At 47.1% G+C, this 16,556-nt stretch overlaps 1 protein-coding gene across 4 annotated transcripts in view; it reads right to left on the bottom strand.

The window, feature by feature from the left end:
* LOC139530683 (dimethyladenosine transferase 1, mitochondrial-like) overlaps positions 1-4,650 on the bottom strand; it is a 49,164-nt gene extending 44,514 nt beyond the window's left edge. Inside the window, exon 1 of one of the 4 annotated variants that reach the window (XM_071327306.1) lies at positions 4,530-4,650. The gene's annotated coding sequence lies outside the window, so the exon portion shown is untranslated. Of the gene's footprint in view, positions 1-4,510 lie in introns of all 4 variants that reach the window. The other 3 variants (XM_071327308.1, XM_071327305.1, XM_071327307.1) reach the window with 3 other exon arrangements.
* Between the last annotated feature and the right edge of the window lie 11,906 nt (positions 4,651-16,556).

Here is a 16,556-nt window from a genome sequence, read left to right as displayed (position 1 = left end):
CAGTTGTACAGGACAAACATAGGTAGGTTACAGGTAAGGGCCACAGTTGTACAGGACAAACATAGGTAGGTTACAGGTAAGGGCCACAGTTGTACAGGACAAACATAGGTAGGTTACAGGTAAGGGCCACAGTTGTACAGGACAAACATAGGTAGGTTACAGGTAAGGGCCACAGTTGTACAGGACAAACATAGGTAGGTTACAGGTAAGGGCCACAGTTGTACAGGACAAACATAGGTAGGTTACAGGTAAGGGCCACAGTTGTACAGGACAAACATAGGTAGGTTACAGGTAAGGGCCACAGTTGTACAGGACAAACATAGGTAGGTTACAGGTAAGGGCCACAGTTGTACAGGACAAACATAGGTAGGTTACAGGTAAGGGCCACAGTTGTACAGGACAAACATAGGTAGGTTACAGGTAAGGGCCACAGTTGTACAGGACAAACATAGGTAGGTTACAGGTAAGGGCCACAGTTGTACAGGACAAACATAGGTAGGTTACAGGTAAGGGCCACAGTTGTACAGGACAAACATAGGTAGGTTACAGGTAAGGGCCACAGTTGTACAGGACAAACATAGGTAGGTTACATGTAAGGGACTGTATGTTATTTATAATGACAGATACCTGGAGGAAGTCTGAACTCTGAAATAAAAATGGATGGTCCTCCCTTTATTTAGTCAAATATAATTTTACCCTCCCTGAACACTTGAAAAACAAGTGACACCCCCCATACCAAATCATTAAAACATCAAATGAATAGCAGAGAACTTGCCTACCATATACTCTCACTCCTAGGGCAGACCAGAGCCTTCCATATGAAGTTTTAGAAACTCTTCTTTGTTTTGTAAGCATTACATGGGAAAGTAGCCAGAAGATTGTTGATTTGCAGACCACCGCGGACAAGGGTGAAATGATCCCCATTATAATAAAAGCACTGCATGAATCTATCATCTTATTTGCGGTCCGAGAAAAAAATTGCATTTTATAAACGCATTTCTCTGTTCCACAACAGAGCATGACAACGAATGAGTGCATGCTGCAGCACCAGACGTTGTGATTCCTATACAGGCGATTGTTAAAAAAGAGGATAGTCTAAGTTTGGAACAGATCTAAACTTGTCTATCAACTGTAAGAATGAAGCGACAACAGAACCAGTTACATCTGAAGTATCTGATCATCAATGAATTAGAAAACGTCATTCGTTTTTAACACAGCAGCCGTATACATTAAAGTAGGCCTACACAGTGTACAAAACATTAATAACACCTCCTCTTTCCATGACAGACTGACCAGGTGAAAGCTAGGATCCCCTTATTGATGTAACTTGTTAAATCCACTTCAATCAGTGTGGATGAAGGGGAGGAGACAGGTTAAAGAAGGATTTTTAAGCCTTGAGACAATTTAGACGTGGATAGTGTATGTGTCATTCAGAGGGTAAATCGGCAAGACCAAAAAATGTAAGCGCCTTTGAACAGGATAGGGTAGTAGGTGCCATGCGCACCGGTTTGTGTCAAGAACTGCAACGCTGCTGGGTTTTTCACACTCAACAGTTTCCTGTGTGTTTCAAGAATGGTCCACCACCCAAAGGACATCCAGCCAACTTGACAACTGTGGGAAGCATTGGAGTCAACATGGGCCAGCATCCCTGTGGAACATTTTTCCGACACCTTGTAGAGTCCATGCCCCGATAAATTGAGGCTGTTCTGAGGGCAAATGGGGGAGGAGGGAGGGGTGCGCAACTCAATATTAGGAAGTTGTTCCTAATGTTTGGTATACTCAGTGTCTATACACTTGTCATTTTTTTTCACTTGGGAAACTATAGTTTTAATTCCATGATATTGTTGTTACAAAATAGATGTGTTGACTGTGATCAGGGCATGGGAATATAAGAGCATCTGCTAGGTTAAATTTACAAACTAAGCATGCATAGCTCACGCATGCTCCTCAAACCAATGACGGGCCAAACTCCTGTCTCTAAAAGAGAATTCAGTGGCACTGTAGAATGAGTGTATGCCTAATAATAATATAGCCTAAATAATACAGGTTTGCTCCTGACTAATTTACAGATAGTATGTTGTTTAATAGCCTGTTAAAATGTTGAACGTCAATTGATAGTGACAGAATCACATTACTGTACTTCCTCTGCAATAAAAGATTGTAGCGCTGCCTCAATGTCAGACACAAACCAAAGATAACCCATATGCATCGGAGTCAGGTCTTTCCCCTGCATTTTACAGCTTGTTTCTAGCATAAAGCATCGCGGACTAAAGCATCTTTATAGAATCAGGTCTATGCTTTTAGCATTTACCCTCACATATCAATTTGAGCCCTGGTTAACTTAACACACCAAGTACTTCACTGACACTGAGATACCCTATAAACACAAAAGTATGTGGACACCCCTTCAAATGATTGGATTCACCTATTTCAGCCACACCCGTTGTTGCTGACAGGTGTACAAAACCGAGTACACAGCCATGCTATCTCCATAGACAAACATTGGCAGTAGCATGGCCTTACTGAAGAGCTCAGTGACTTTCAACGTGGCACCCACCGTCATAGGATGCCACCTTTCCAACAAGTCAGTTCGTCAAATTTCTGCACTGCTACAACTGCCCTGGTCAACTGTAAGCGCTGTTACTGTGAAGAGGATACGTCTAGGAGCAACAACGGCTCAGCCGCGAAGTAGTAGGCCACACGAGCTCATAGAACGGGACCGCCGAGAGGAGAAGCACGTGGCACAAAAATAGTCTGTCCTCGGTTGCAACACTCACTACCGAGTTCCAAACTGCCTCTGGAAGCAACGTCAGCACAATAACTGTTCGTTGGGAGTTTCATGAAATGGGTTTCCATGGCCGAGCAGCCGCACACAAGCCTAAACTCACCATGCGCAATGCCAAGCATCGGCTGGAGTGGTGTAAAGCTTGCCGCCATTTGACTCTGGAGCAGTGGAAACGTGTTCTCTGGAGTGATGTATCACGCTACACCATATGGCAGTTCGACAGACGAATCTGCTTTTGACGGATGCCAGGAGAACGCTACCTGCCCCATAGTGCCAACTGTAAAGTTTGGTGGAGGAGGAATAATGGTCTGGGGCTGTTCTTCGTGGTTCTGGCTAGGCCCCTTAGTTCCGGTGATGGGAAATCTTAACACTACAGCATACAATGACATTCTAGACAATTCTGTGCTTCAACTTTAAGGCAACAGTTTGGGGGAGGCCCTTTCCTGTTTCAGCATGACAATGCCCCTGTGCACAAAGCGAGGTCCATACAGAAATGGTTTGTCGAGATCGGTGTGGAAGAACTTGACTGGCCTGCACAGAGCCCTGACCTCAACCCCATCAAACACCTTTGGGATGAATTGGAACACCGACTGCGAGCCAGGCCTAATCGCCCAAAATCAGTGCCCAACCTCACTAATGCTCTTGTGGCTGAATGGAAGCAAGTCCCTTCAGCAATGTTCCAACATCTAGTGGAAAGCCTTGCCAAAAGAGTGGAAGCTGTTATTGCAGCAACGGGGTGTAATACAGTGTAGTCTATTTTTATATGCACCATCCTAGCAGCGCAAAAACTCAGGAAGTACATTTTCTTAGAAATATAACACAGAATATCAGATCTCAACAATGATTGGAGAAGTATTCAACATCACCAGTAGGCGTGACTGCAACGTGACTGCAAGAGACGGTTATAATGTCTGACCAAAATACAGGACAAAAAAAATCTAAATGAGTAGAGTTTGAATGTGTTGATAAGATTACAAAAAATGTCAGCATAATATACATACATAGCACTTACTTAAGCATCTCACAGGAAAAAGTTAGGGCCACACAGAAAATGCGAGACATAATTGTTTGGTTACGGGACAAAGGGCCAAAATGCAGGACTGTCCCGCACAAACCGGAACATGTGGACACCCTCCTAGACCCCCCCCCGGACAAAATGAAGAAAAAAAAACTAAACCCTGCCCCTGATTGAAATGTTTAAATAGCACGACCTCCGCCATTTTTATCCAAGTAACAATTGTGTACATTTCGACCGCTCCATAAGCGTTTTCGTAATTTACAAGTATCGACTGATGGTGACTCAATGTTGTTGCTAGAAAATCGCGCGATCAGTTATCAATAACGTTCCTCAACTCAGCCTCGACATAAGAGAATGGAGTTGAGCGTTCGTCAGGTAACCGTCAACAGGCAACGTGATACATTGTAACTAATTATTGACAGTGTGACCATGAAGAGATCTTGCTCTTAATTGAAACCACAGTTTCTAAACCATACTAAACCAACTTTGCTGAAACTGTAGCTAGCAACGCAAAACGTGTAACTATGTAACGTTAGCTATACTAGCTAACTAGCCAGCAGCATGTAGCTACGTTTTCCTTATTTTTCGTGCAAAAGCCTCTGATCTGAAACAGTTACAACATATTTAGGTTCACTCTACTCGTCCGTGCAATATGACTGCTAAAAGCGAACTTTAAACCACAAGACTAGAAAGGTAAAAGTGTTAACCTGATAACACGGTTCTCACCACGTTGGATGTCCTTTCCTGAAATATTGCTTTCGTCAGGAAACTGGCAGGTTGACGTCCAATGGGTTTGCTTCTGCAACCAATCAATTTGGGAGAGGCGGGACTTCAGTTTCCCTTTGAACGTCCACATCTTGTTGATGTAATGATAGGTCATGGGCAACAGAGGGAAGGAAGCATTTTGATAACAAGCTTCGACATTTGACATACTGTATAATTCAAAAGAGAAACAAACTCTTTTCACGCCACTTCGATATAGTAACGACCAGAAGTGACTTTTTGGTAACACGTTTGGAAAATTTACGCAGCATGTTATGATCATTAGGTTAAGGTTAGGAAAAGGGTTAGGGTTAGCGAAAAATTTTTCCCTAACCTGCTCAGAAAATAGCGAATAGCGAAGTGCCATGAAATGTCTGTCCCTAATCCAAAAATGTGCATTACATACAATATACATTATCGATTGATGTATTCCCTGGAGAACAATTAAGTGTGGTTCTGCCATTATTTCTCATCATCAGCATGTTTGATCTGTCTGCGATTTACAACTGTGGACAACATTGACTCATCTTTGTGGGTGGGCATATAACGCGAACGTCTAGCAACCCAAAGATGTTTTGAAATAAGATAAATATTTGACAGATGCATGGTGCGCAAAGCAGAACCGATTTTGACATGCTTATTGTCTACATATATAGTGATGCAAATGCACCACTGCTGTATATGCATGAATCAGACATGGGATGAGAATGGAATATATTGTGATCCAATTTTCATACAGTGCTATTACTACATAATGTAACATTGTATTGTACTAACAAATTACATCATAAACAGCTCTTTTTCAATGTCCCTGCAGGCAGAAGCAACAATTTATGGATGAGTAGCCTATACAGTTATGGGAAGATGCATAATTTCAACATTTACTCGGGAACTTATTATAAAGATTTCTTATAACATCTTGGTATAAACATCATTATAAATTCAGCTTCAGACGTTACAACACATTCAAATATTTACATTATCCTCTCAGCAAGATGGAGCTACTGTAGAAGAGATTCATCATATCAGGTTTTGACTAAGGGGGATCCATTGTGCACACGCAGCTGTTGGTTAGAATGAACCCTGTGGCCCTGAGTCCCTCGTCTCCCTGGCAGCTCTGTTCACAGTACAGGGAGGGTCAGGGTGTCACAAACTCTTTTTGTTGAGATGGAAAAGCTCCCCTCGAGGGTCTGTAGATGAGTGGCAGTTACAGATCCCGCTGTGGCCGACCTTGCGGATGGGAGAGAGACAGTAAAAAGCAGTCTGTCTGGAATGCTGCTGCTGCTATGGAAACAAGTCGACCAATCACATACTTCAAAGAATGCTTCATATGGACCTACTGTCTTCCCTGTCACTCCCGGAAAGTCACCTTTCTGACAATTTATTCTGTTAAAATGCCATTATTTAATTAGCATTGAATAGCATGGGACAAATCAGTGCTCTCCAGACTGATCTAAATGTGCACATTTTTCAAACACTTGAAGCAGCTTTTTGCTGCAATGTAATCATTATGCCTAATTCTATGTCAAAAATCTAATCATACCTCTTTACTTGTACAATTGTCATTTTATTAATGATGCACATTGATTATTTAAAAACATTTATGCCTTTAGTACAGGAATTCAGTACAACTGCCACACTTATCAGGTTTGAAGACCCAGAGGCAGACTGTGTCGAAGTAACAATGTTTATTACAGCAACAGGGGCAAAGGTACAGGACGGCAGGCAGGCTCATGGTCAGATCAAGCAGAGATCGGTAATCCAGAGGTGGGGCAAAGGTACAGGACGGCAGGCTCAGGAAACAGGAGACAAAAGGCTGTGAGACATGGGTTTAACTCTGGACACATGAAAGGTGGGATGTATATGAAGGGTATGGGGCAACAGAAGACGAACAGCAGAGGGGCTACTAATTTTGGAGATGGGAAATAGGCCGATAAAGCGGGGGGAGAGTTTGCGGGATTCCACCCAGAGGGGCAGATCCCGGGTGGATAGCCATACCTTCTGCCCGAGACGATACCGGGGTCCGATGGCGATCCGCTTGTCGTCGATACCTGGAGGTGGTCTTGAGGAGGGCCGACCGAGCTCTCCTCCAGGTAGGACGACAACGGCGGACAAACATCTGGGCAGAAGGAATGCCGACCTCTTCCTCCTGCTCGGGGAAGAGCGGGTGCTGATACTCCAGGGAACACTCAAAAGGAGATAGGCCCATGGCAGAGCAGGGAAGGGTGTTGCGGGCGTTTCCGACCCTCACCAGCTGCTGGCTCTAGGAGGTGGGGTTGGCGGAAACCAGGCAGCGCAGAGTAGTCTCTAGATCCTGGTTGGCTCACTCCGACTGGCCATTGGACTGGGGGTGGAATCCGGAGGACAGGCTGGCCGACTTACTAATGCAGAACGCCTTCCAGAACCGAGACGAGAACTGAGGGACCCGGTCAGAGACCATGTCGACTGGTAGTCCATGGATCCGGAAGACGTGCTGCACCATGAGCTGGGCCGTCTCCTTGGCAGAGGGTAGTTTGGGGAGAGGAATGAAGTGGTAGGCTTTGGAAAACCGATCCACCACAGTCAGGATGGTGGTGTTGCCATCAGATGGGGGAAGAACCGTGACAATGTCCAGGGAGATGTGGAACCAGGGACCAGCCGGAGCTTGTCGAGGAGTCTTGTTTTGTGCACACACCGTGCAAGTGGTGACGAATGCAGAGACGTCAGGGACCATGGTGGGCCACCAGAAGCATCGTCGCACAAAAGCCAGGGTACGGCAGGAGCCCGGGTGGCAGGCCATCCAGGACCACGGAGCGGACCACAAACATCCGGTTATCTGGACCCCCCCGGGGTTCAGCTGGGAACGCTGTGCCTCCCGGACCTGTTTCCCTATACCACAGCTGAGTGCCGTCGCCAGGCACGAGGTGGGAAGGATGGTCTCGGGCTCTGGAGTAATAGCTGTGGGGCTATAATGGTGAGACAGTGCATCCGCCTTGATATTCTTGGATCCTGGACGATATGAGAGAGAGAGAGAAGTTGAACGGTGTGAACAGCAGGGCCAATCTAGCATGCCTGGAGTTGAGGCATTTGGCGGTGTGGAGGTACTCCAGATTTTTGTGGTCGGTCCATACGATGAACGGGTGTTTCGCCCCTTCCAGACAGTGCCTCCATTCCTCCAATGCCATCTTCACTGCGAGAAGCTCACGATTTCCCACATCGTAGTTTTTCTCAGTGGCGTTGAGGCGATGGGAGAAGAAGGCACAGGGATGTAGCTTCATGTCCAGGGCAGAACACTGGGACAGGACCGCCTCCACTCCTACATGAGACGCATCGGAATCCACCACGAACTGACGGGAAGGGTCAGGATGAACCAGGATGGAAGCAGTGGTGAAGCGGTGTTTGAGGTCCCAGAATGCCCAGTCAGCAGCAGGTGACCACGTGAACGGTGCTGACAGGGTGGAAGCTAGGGTTCCTTTTGGACACTCTCGGGATCCATTTGGACACTCCCAGGGGAGATGATGTACCCCAGAAAGGGGATGGTGGAGCGATGGAACTCGCACTCCTCTGCCTTAACAAACAGCTGGTTCTCCAGGAGGCGTTGAAGAACCTGTCGGACGTGGAGCACATGTTCTTGGGGGGAGTGGGAGAAGACAAGGATGTCATCAATGTAGACGAAGATGAACCGGTTCAACATGTCACGGAGAACATCATTTACCAGAGCCTGGAACACAGCAGAGGCATTGGTAAGGCCAAATGGCATGACCAAATACTCGTAGTGGCCGCTGGCCATGTTGAAGGCGGTCTTCCACTCATCCCCCTCCAAGGTGGTAGGCATTCCGTAGATCCAGCTTGGAAAACACGGTGGCCCCCTGGAGCGGCTCGAGGGCAGAGGAGATGAGTGGTAGCGGTTCTTCACCATTATGTCATTGAGTCCCCAGTAGTCGATGCACGGGCGCCGGGTCTTGTCTTTCTTCTCCACAAAGAAGAACCCTGCACCGGCAGAAGAGGACGAAGGACGTATAAATTCTGCAGCTAGGGAGTCCCCAATGTAGGTGTCCATAGCCTTGGTCTCCGGTTCTGACAGCGAATACAGTCGTCCCCAAGGCGGAGCGGTGTTAGGGAGAAGGTCAAAACCGTAGTCATATGGTCGGTGCGACGCCAGCGAAGTGGCCCGGGCCTTGTTGAACACCTCCCAAAGGTCCTGGTACTCCACGGGAATGGCGGAGAGGTCCGGGGCACCTTCCGAGCCCCCATGAAGACGTCCCGGAGCAGGTTGCGCTAACTTCAGACACTGGGTGTGGCAGAAGGGACTCCAGCCCATGAAGGCACCAGTAGACGAGTTGATGAGGGGATTGTGTCGCTGGAGCCAGGAGAATCCCAATACCACGGGAATCTGAGGAGACTTGAGCAGGAATTGAATAGTCTCGCTGTGATTCCCTGACACCCATAGGTTGATGGGAGTGGTAATATGAGTGACCCGGCCTATAGAGCGCCGGTCCAGCACTCTAACATCCATGGGAGTGGAGGGGACCTGAGTGGGACATTCAGCTCAGAAGCCAGTGCAGCGTCCAAAAAACTCTCATCGGACCCAGAGTCAATGAGGACCCGGAGAGATTTAGACTGGTTTCCCCACAGTAGAATGGCATGAACAGGGGTGCGAGCAAGGGAAGCAGGAAAGTTCTCCCTATGGCCCACTAGAGTGCTTGCTCCTACCAGTGAGCCTGATCTTTTAAAGGACAAGAGGACACAAAATGACCAAGAGTCCCACAATACAGACAACTCTTCGTGTTGATCCTGTATTGCAGTTCCGTTGGAGATAGCCCAGCTCTACCTAGTTGCATGGGCTTGGGAAGCGGTGACTCAGCCGTCTTCGGCGACTCTCGAGGAAGGTTGGGAAGCCTCGAGTTCTCTTGGCAACGTGATCGTCGGGAACTTCCGGAATGACTCGGAGGCAAGGTGGAATCCCTGGACGTGCGAGCGAAGTCGAATTTCCTCTCCCTCCGTTGTTGCAGTAGACGCCCATTGATTCGGATGGTCAAAGCAATGAGGGAATCGAGGTCCGTGGGTAGCTCCCGAGCAGCAAGCTCGTTTATGACCTCCTCCGAGACGCCGTGCAGGAACATATCAAACAGTGCTTCCTGGATCCAAGCACTCTCCGCTGCCAACTTGCGGAAATCCACTGCATAGTCGGCCACACTGCAGGAGTCCTGCCGAAGCTGGATCTTCTTCACCTCTCCCACGAACCCCTCCAGGCTAACGCATATGGCAGGCTGTTGTTCTCATACAGCAGTAGCCCAGGTGAGAGCCCTCTCAGACATCAGCGTAATGAGATAGGCTATCTTGGAGCGATCCGAGGGGAAGGAGGAGGGCTGAAGCTCGAAAATGAGGGCACACTGAGCTAGAAACGCCCGACAGGTGCTCGGCTCTCCATTGAAAAGTTCCGGGGGGGGGTAAACGGGGATTCCGGGAAGGTGGAGTGACCGATGAGACGATGCTGCTAGCAGCTGGGTTACTGAGGGGCTGCGGGCTGCAGGAATGGCCACCAGAACTGTTGCCAGAGAATTTTATGTTCATTAAGATTAAATCACAAAGACCAGAGATGTTTTCCAATGCCTAGCAAAGAAGGGTGCCTATTGGTAGATGGGTAAAAAATAAAGAAGCAGACACTGAATATCCCTTTGAGCACCAAATTACACTTTGGATGTTGTATCACTACATCCAGTCACTACAAAGATACACGCGTCCTTCCTAAATCAGTTGCTGGAGATGAAGGAAACCGCTCAGGGATTTCACAATGAGGCCAATGATGACTTTAAAACAGTTACAGAGTTTAATGGCTGTGATCGGCGAAAACTGAGGATGGATCAACAACATTGTAGTTACTCCACAAAACCAACCTAATGGACAGAATGAAAAGAAGGAAGCATTTACAGAGTAAAAATATTCCAAAATGTCACGTCTGCTCCCACTCCCGCTCCCACTCTCCGGTGCTCGAGGTCACCAGTTCACTCATCATTACGTACACCTGCCACCATCGTTACGCGCACCTGCACTTAATTATGGGACTCACCTGGACACCATCACGTCATTTACCTCCCCTATATCTGTCACTTCCTCAGTTTCATTCCCGAGTCTCAGCATTGATGTTGTTGTGCTTCTCCTGTTCAGACGCTGTTCTTGTTTTGTTTCATGTCTATTTATTATTAAATCCACACCCTGTACTTGCTTCTCGTCTGCCAGCGTCTGTCATTTCAGAACCGTTACACTAAAACATACATCCTGCTTGCAACAAGCCATGAAAGTAATACTGCAAAAAAATAAAGCAATTCACTTTTTGCCCTGAATACAAACTGTTATGTTTGGGGTAAATCCAATACAACACATGACTGAGTACCATTATCCATATTTTCAAGCATAGTGGTGGCTGCATCATGGTATGGGTATGCTTGTAATTTTTAAGGACTGGGGAGTTTTTCAGGATAAAAAAGAAAAAGGAGCTAAGCACAGGCAAAATCCTAGAGGAAAACCGGGTTCAGTCTGCTTTCGACCAGACACTGGGAGATGAATTCACCTTTCAGCAGGACAATAACCTAAAAAACAAGGCCAAATCTACACTGGCGTTGCTTACCAAAAAAACTGTGAATGTTCCTGAGTGGCCGAGTTACAGTTTTGAATTAAATCTGCTTGAAAATCTATGGCAAGACCTGACAATGGTTGTCTAACAATGACCGACAACCAATTTGGCAGAACTTGAAGAATTTTGAAAAGAATAGTGGGAAAATGTTGCACAATCCAGGTGTGGAAAGCTCTTAGAGACTCACCCAGAAAGAGTTAAGACTGTAATCACTACCAAAGGACTTCTACAAAGGATCATCACTGGAGGCTTCGTGCCATGGATCATCACTGGAGGCTTCGTGCCATGGATCATCACTGGCGGCTTCTTGTCATGGATCATCACTGGAGGCTTCTTGCCATGGATCATCACTGGAGGCTTCGTGCCCTGGATCATCACTGGAATGGAGAGACACACAGGAGGCCTGGCTCTGGGAGAAGGCACAGGACTCACCAGGCTGGGGAGACATGCAGGAGGGTTAGGGCTTAGCACAGGCACAGGACTCACCAGGCTGGGGAGACATTTAGGAGGCACCTTGGCCGAGGCACCGAATACACTGGGCCGTGGAGGCGCACTGGCGGTCTCGAGCGCAGATCTGGCCCCACCCGTTCTGGCTGGATGCCAGCTTCCACCCGGCAAATGCGGGACGCTGGCACCGAGCACACCGGCCTGTGGATGCTCGGCCAAGACACAGTGCGCATCACCCCATAGCACGGGGCCTGACCAGTCACATGCTCACCCCGGTAAGAACGGGGAGTGGGCTCAGGTCTCCAACCTGACTTCGCCACTCCCCGTGTGCCCCCCAATTTTTTTTGGGGGGGGGGGGCTGCCTCTCGGGCTTCCTTGCCAGCCGTGTTCCCTCGTATCGCTGGTTCCCTTCTCCTGCTGCCTCCGCTTTCCTGGCTGCCTCCACCTGTTCCCATGGGAGGCGATCACTTCCAGCCAGGATCTCCTCCCATGTGTAGGATCCCTTCCCGTCCAGAATGTCCTCCCATGTCCATTCCTCCTTTTTTCCACGCTGCTTGGTCCGTTGGTGGTGGGTAGTTCTGTAACGGCTGTTGGAAGGAGAGGACCAGGGTGCAGCGTGGTAAGTGTCCATGTTAATATTTATTTTAACTCAGAACACTAAGACAAAATAACAAAAATAGACCAACACGAAACAGTTCTGTCTGGTGCAGACACAGAGACAGAAAAACAACCACCCACAAAACCCCTGTGGGCAAGAGCTACCTAAGTATGGTTCTCAGAGACAACGATAGACAGCTGCCTCTGATTGAGAACCACACCAACACAACCAACAAAGAAATACAAAACATAGAACACAGAACATAGAATGCCCACCCCAACTCACGCCCTGACCAAACCAAAATAGAGACATAAAAAAGGATCTCTAAGGTCAGGGCGTGACAAGCGATCAGGCACACAGGTTGAAATATCAAAACAAACTCTGAACCAATTATATTAATTTGGGGACAGGTCAAAAAGCATTAAACATTTATGGCAATTTAGCTAGCTAGTTTGCTGTTGCTAGCTAATTTGTCCTGGGATATAAACATTGGGTTGTTATTTTACCTGAAATGCACGAGGTCCTCAACTCCTACAATTAATCCACAGATAAAACGGTAAACCGGATTCGTTTCTCGTCATCTCTCTTCCATCAGGCTTCTTTTTCTTCTTTGGACTTTATATGGCGGTTGGTAACCAACTTTACAGCACCTACCAGGTACAAACCTAAATCCGTAAACATGGGCACCCTCATTGTCACGATCGTCGTAGTGAGGAGACCAAGGCACAGCGTGTAAGAAATACATCTTCCTTTTATTTTTTATGAAGACGTAACACGAAACGAAACACTCTTACAACAAAACTAACAAAACAAACGACCGTGAAGCTATAAACGAAAGTGCACACACAAGCTACTAATGTTCAACATAGACAATTACCCACATTAACCTAATGCCTATGGCTGCCTTAAATATGGCTCCCAATCAGAGACAATGAATGACAGCTGTCTCTGATTGAGAACCCTTCAGGCAACCATAGACTTACCTAGACAACTACACTAGACACGGCCCCATACACATACAACACCCATAGACACTACAAAAACACATACATTCCCCATGTCACACCCTGACCTAACTAAAATAATAAAGAAAACAAAGATAACTAAGGCCAAGGCGTGACACTCATAGATATCATCCTGACCAACTTGCCCTCCAAATACACCTCTGCTGTTTTCAATCAGGATTTCAGCAATCACTGCCTCATTGCCTGTATCCGCTATGGGTCCGCGGTCAAATGACCACCCCTCATCACTGTCAAACGCTCCCTAAAACACTTCTGCGAGCAGGCCTTTCTAATCGACTTGGTCCAGGTATCCTGGAAGGATATTGACCTCATCCCGTCAGTCGAGGATGCCTGGTCGTTCTTAAATAAGCATGCCCCTTTCAAAAAATGTAGAACTAAGAACAGATATAGCCCTTGGTTCACTCCAGACCTGACTGCCCGCGACCAGCACAAAAACATCCTGTGGCGGACTGCACTAGCATCGAATAGTCCCCGCGATATGCAACTTTTCAGGGAAGTCAGGAACCAATACACGCAGTCAGTCAGGAAAGCAAAGGCTAGCTTTTTCAAACAGAAATTTGCATCCTGTAGCTCTAACTCCCAAAAGTTTTGGGACACTGTAAAGTCCATGGAGAATAAGAGCACCTCCTCCCAGCTGCCCACTGCACTGAAGCTAGGTAACACTGTCACCACCGATAAATCCACGATAATCGAGAATTTCAATAAGCATTTCTCTATGGCAGGCCAGGCTTTCCTCCTGGCGACCCAAACCCCGGCCAACAGCTCCGCACCCCCCTCAGCTACTTGCCCAAGCCTCCCCAGCTTCTCCTTCACCCAAATCCAGATAGCAGATGTTCTGAAAGAGTTGCGAAACCTGGACCCATACAAATCAGCTGGGCTAGACAATCTGGATCCTCTCTTTCTAAAATGATCCGCCGCCATTGTTGCAACCCCTATTACCAGTCTGTTCAACCTCTCTTTCGTATCGTCCAAGATCCCTAAAGATTGGAAAGCTGCCGTGGTCATCCCCCTCTTCAAATTGTTACAGACCTATATCTATCCTGCGCTGCCTTTCTAAAGTCTTCGAAAGCCAAGTTAATAAACAGATCACTGACCATTTCGAATCCCACCGTACCTTCTCCGCTGTACAATCCGGTTTCCGAGCTGGTCACGGGTGCACCTCAGCCACGCTCAAGGTACTAAACGATATCATAACCGCCATCGATAAAAGACAGTACTGTGCAGCCGTCTTCATCGACCTGGCCAAGGCTTTCGACTCTGTCAATCACCATATTCTTATTGGCAGACTCAACAGCCTTGATTTCTCAAAATTCTGCCTCGCCTGGTTCACCAACTACTTCTCAGACAGAGTTCAGTGTGTCAAATCGGAGGGCCTGTTGTCCGGACCTCTTGCAGTCTCTATGGGGGTACCACAGGGTTCAATTCTCGGGCATCAACGATGTTGCTCTTGCTGTGGGTGATTCCCTGATCCACCTCTACGCAGACGATGCCATTCTGTATACATCTGGCCCTTCTTTGGACACTGTGTTAACAAACCTCCAAACGAGCTTCAATGCCAATCAACACTCCTTCCTCGGCGTCCAATTGCTCTTAAACACTAGTAAAACTAAATGCATGCTTTTCAACCGTTCGCTGCCCGCACTCGCCCGACTAGCATCACTACTCTGTACGGTTCCGACTTAGAATATGTGGACAACTACAAATACCTAGGTGTCTGGCTAGACTGTAATCTCTCCTTCCAGACTCATATTAAACATCTCCAATCCAAAATCAAATCTAGAATCAGCTTCCTATTTCGTAACAAAGCCTCCTTCACTCACGCCGCTTAACATACCCTCGTAAAACTGACTATCCTACCGATCCTCGACTTCGGCGATGTCATTTACAAAATAGCTTCCAACACTCTACTCAGCAAACTGGATGCAGTCTATCACAGTGCCATCCATTTTGTCACCAAAGCCCCATACACCACCCACCACTGCGACCTGTATACTCTCGCCGGCTGGCCCTCGCTACATACTCGTCCCCAGACCCACTGGCTCCAGGTCATCTATAAGTCTTTGCTAGGTAAAGCTCCGCCTTATCTCAGCTCACTATAACAACACCCACCCGCAGCACGCGCTCCAACAGGTATATCTCACTGGCCATCCCCAACGCCAACACCTCCTTTAGCCGCCTTTCCTTCCAGTTCTCTGCTGCCAATGACTGGAACAAATTGCAAAAATCGCTGAAGCTGGTGACTTATATTTCCCTCACTAACTTTAAACATCAGCTATATGAGCAGCTAACCGATCGCTGCAGCTGTACATAGCCTATCTGTAAACAGCCCAATCTACCTACCTTATCCCCATATTGTTTTTATTTACTTTTCTGCTCTTTTGCACACCAGTATTTCTACTTGCACATCATCATCTGCACATCTATCACTCCAGTGTTAATTTGCTAAATTGTAATTACTTCGCTACTATGGGCTATTTATTGCCTTACCTCCCCATGCCATTTGCACACACTGTATATAGACTTTTTTTCTATTATTATTATTTTTCTGTTATTGACTGTATGCTTGTTGATTCCATTTGTAACTCTGTGTTGTTGTTTGTGTCGCACTGCTTTGCTTTATCTTGACCAGGTCGCAGTTGTAAATGAGAACTTGTTCTCAACTAGCCTACCTGGTTAAATAAAGGTGAAATAGAAAATAAATAAAATGACTACAACTTATCAGAGTGTGGACCTAAGTTCATCTGTCAATCACCCACATGGCTATATGCTCCTAAAAACCTATGAGGAGATGGCAAGTGGCTATATGCTCCTAAAAACCTATGAGGAGATGGCACGTGGGTATATGCTCCTAAAAACCTATGAGGAGATGGCACGTGGGTATATGCTCTTAAAAACCTATGAGGAGATGGCACGTGGGTATATGCTCCTAAAAACCTATGAGAAGATGGCACGTGGGTATATGCTCCTAAAAACCTATGAGGAGATGGCACGTGGCTATATGCTCCTAAAAACCTGAGGAGATGACACGTGGGTATATGCTCCTAAAAACCTATGAGGAGATGGCACGTGGGTATATGCTCCTAAAAACCTATGAGGAGATGGCACGTGGGTATATGCTCCTAAAAACCTATGAGAAGATGGGAGAGGCCAGACTTGCAGCTCGTTGAGCGTCACAAATAGAACCAATTTCTATTTTAGCGCCTGGCCACGTAGATGCTCGACACCCGCGAGCGGTGTGGGAGCACTCAAGAAAAGGAGGCAAGTGGATCTCATACTGAAACCCAAGCCAATAGCACACGCTTGCTGTT

The sequence above is a fragment of the Salvelinus alpinus genome, chromosome 9 (genome assembly GCF_045679555.1).
Source record: "Salvelinus alpinus chromosome 9, SLU_Salpinus.1, whole genome shotgun sequence".
In the NCBI taxonomy this organism is placed as follows: domain Eukaryota; kingdom Metazoa; phylum Chordata; class Actinopteri; order Salmoniformes; family Salmonidae; genus Salvelinus; species Salvelinus alpinus.
The sequence above is the reverse complement of the archived record's forward strand: the minus strand, read 5'-3'. Positions and strand labels throughout refer to the sequence as shown.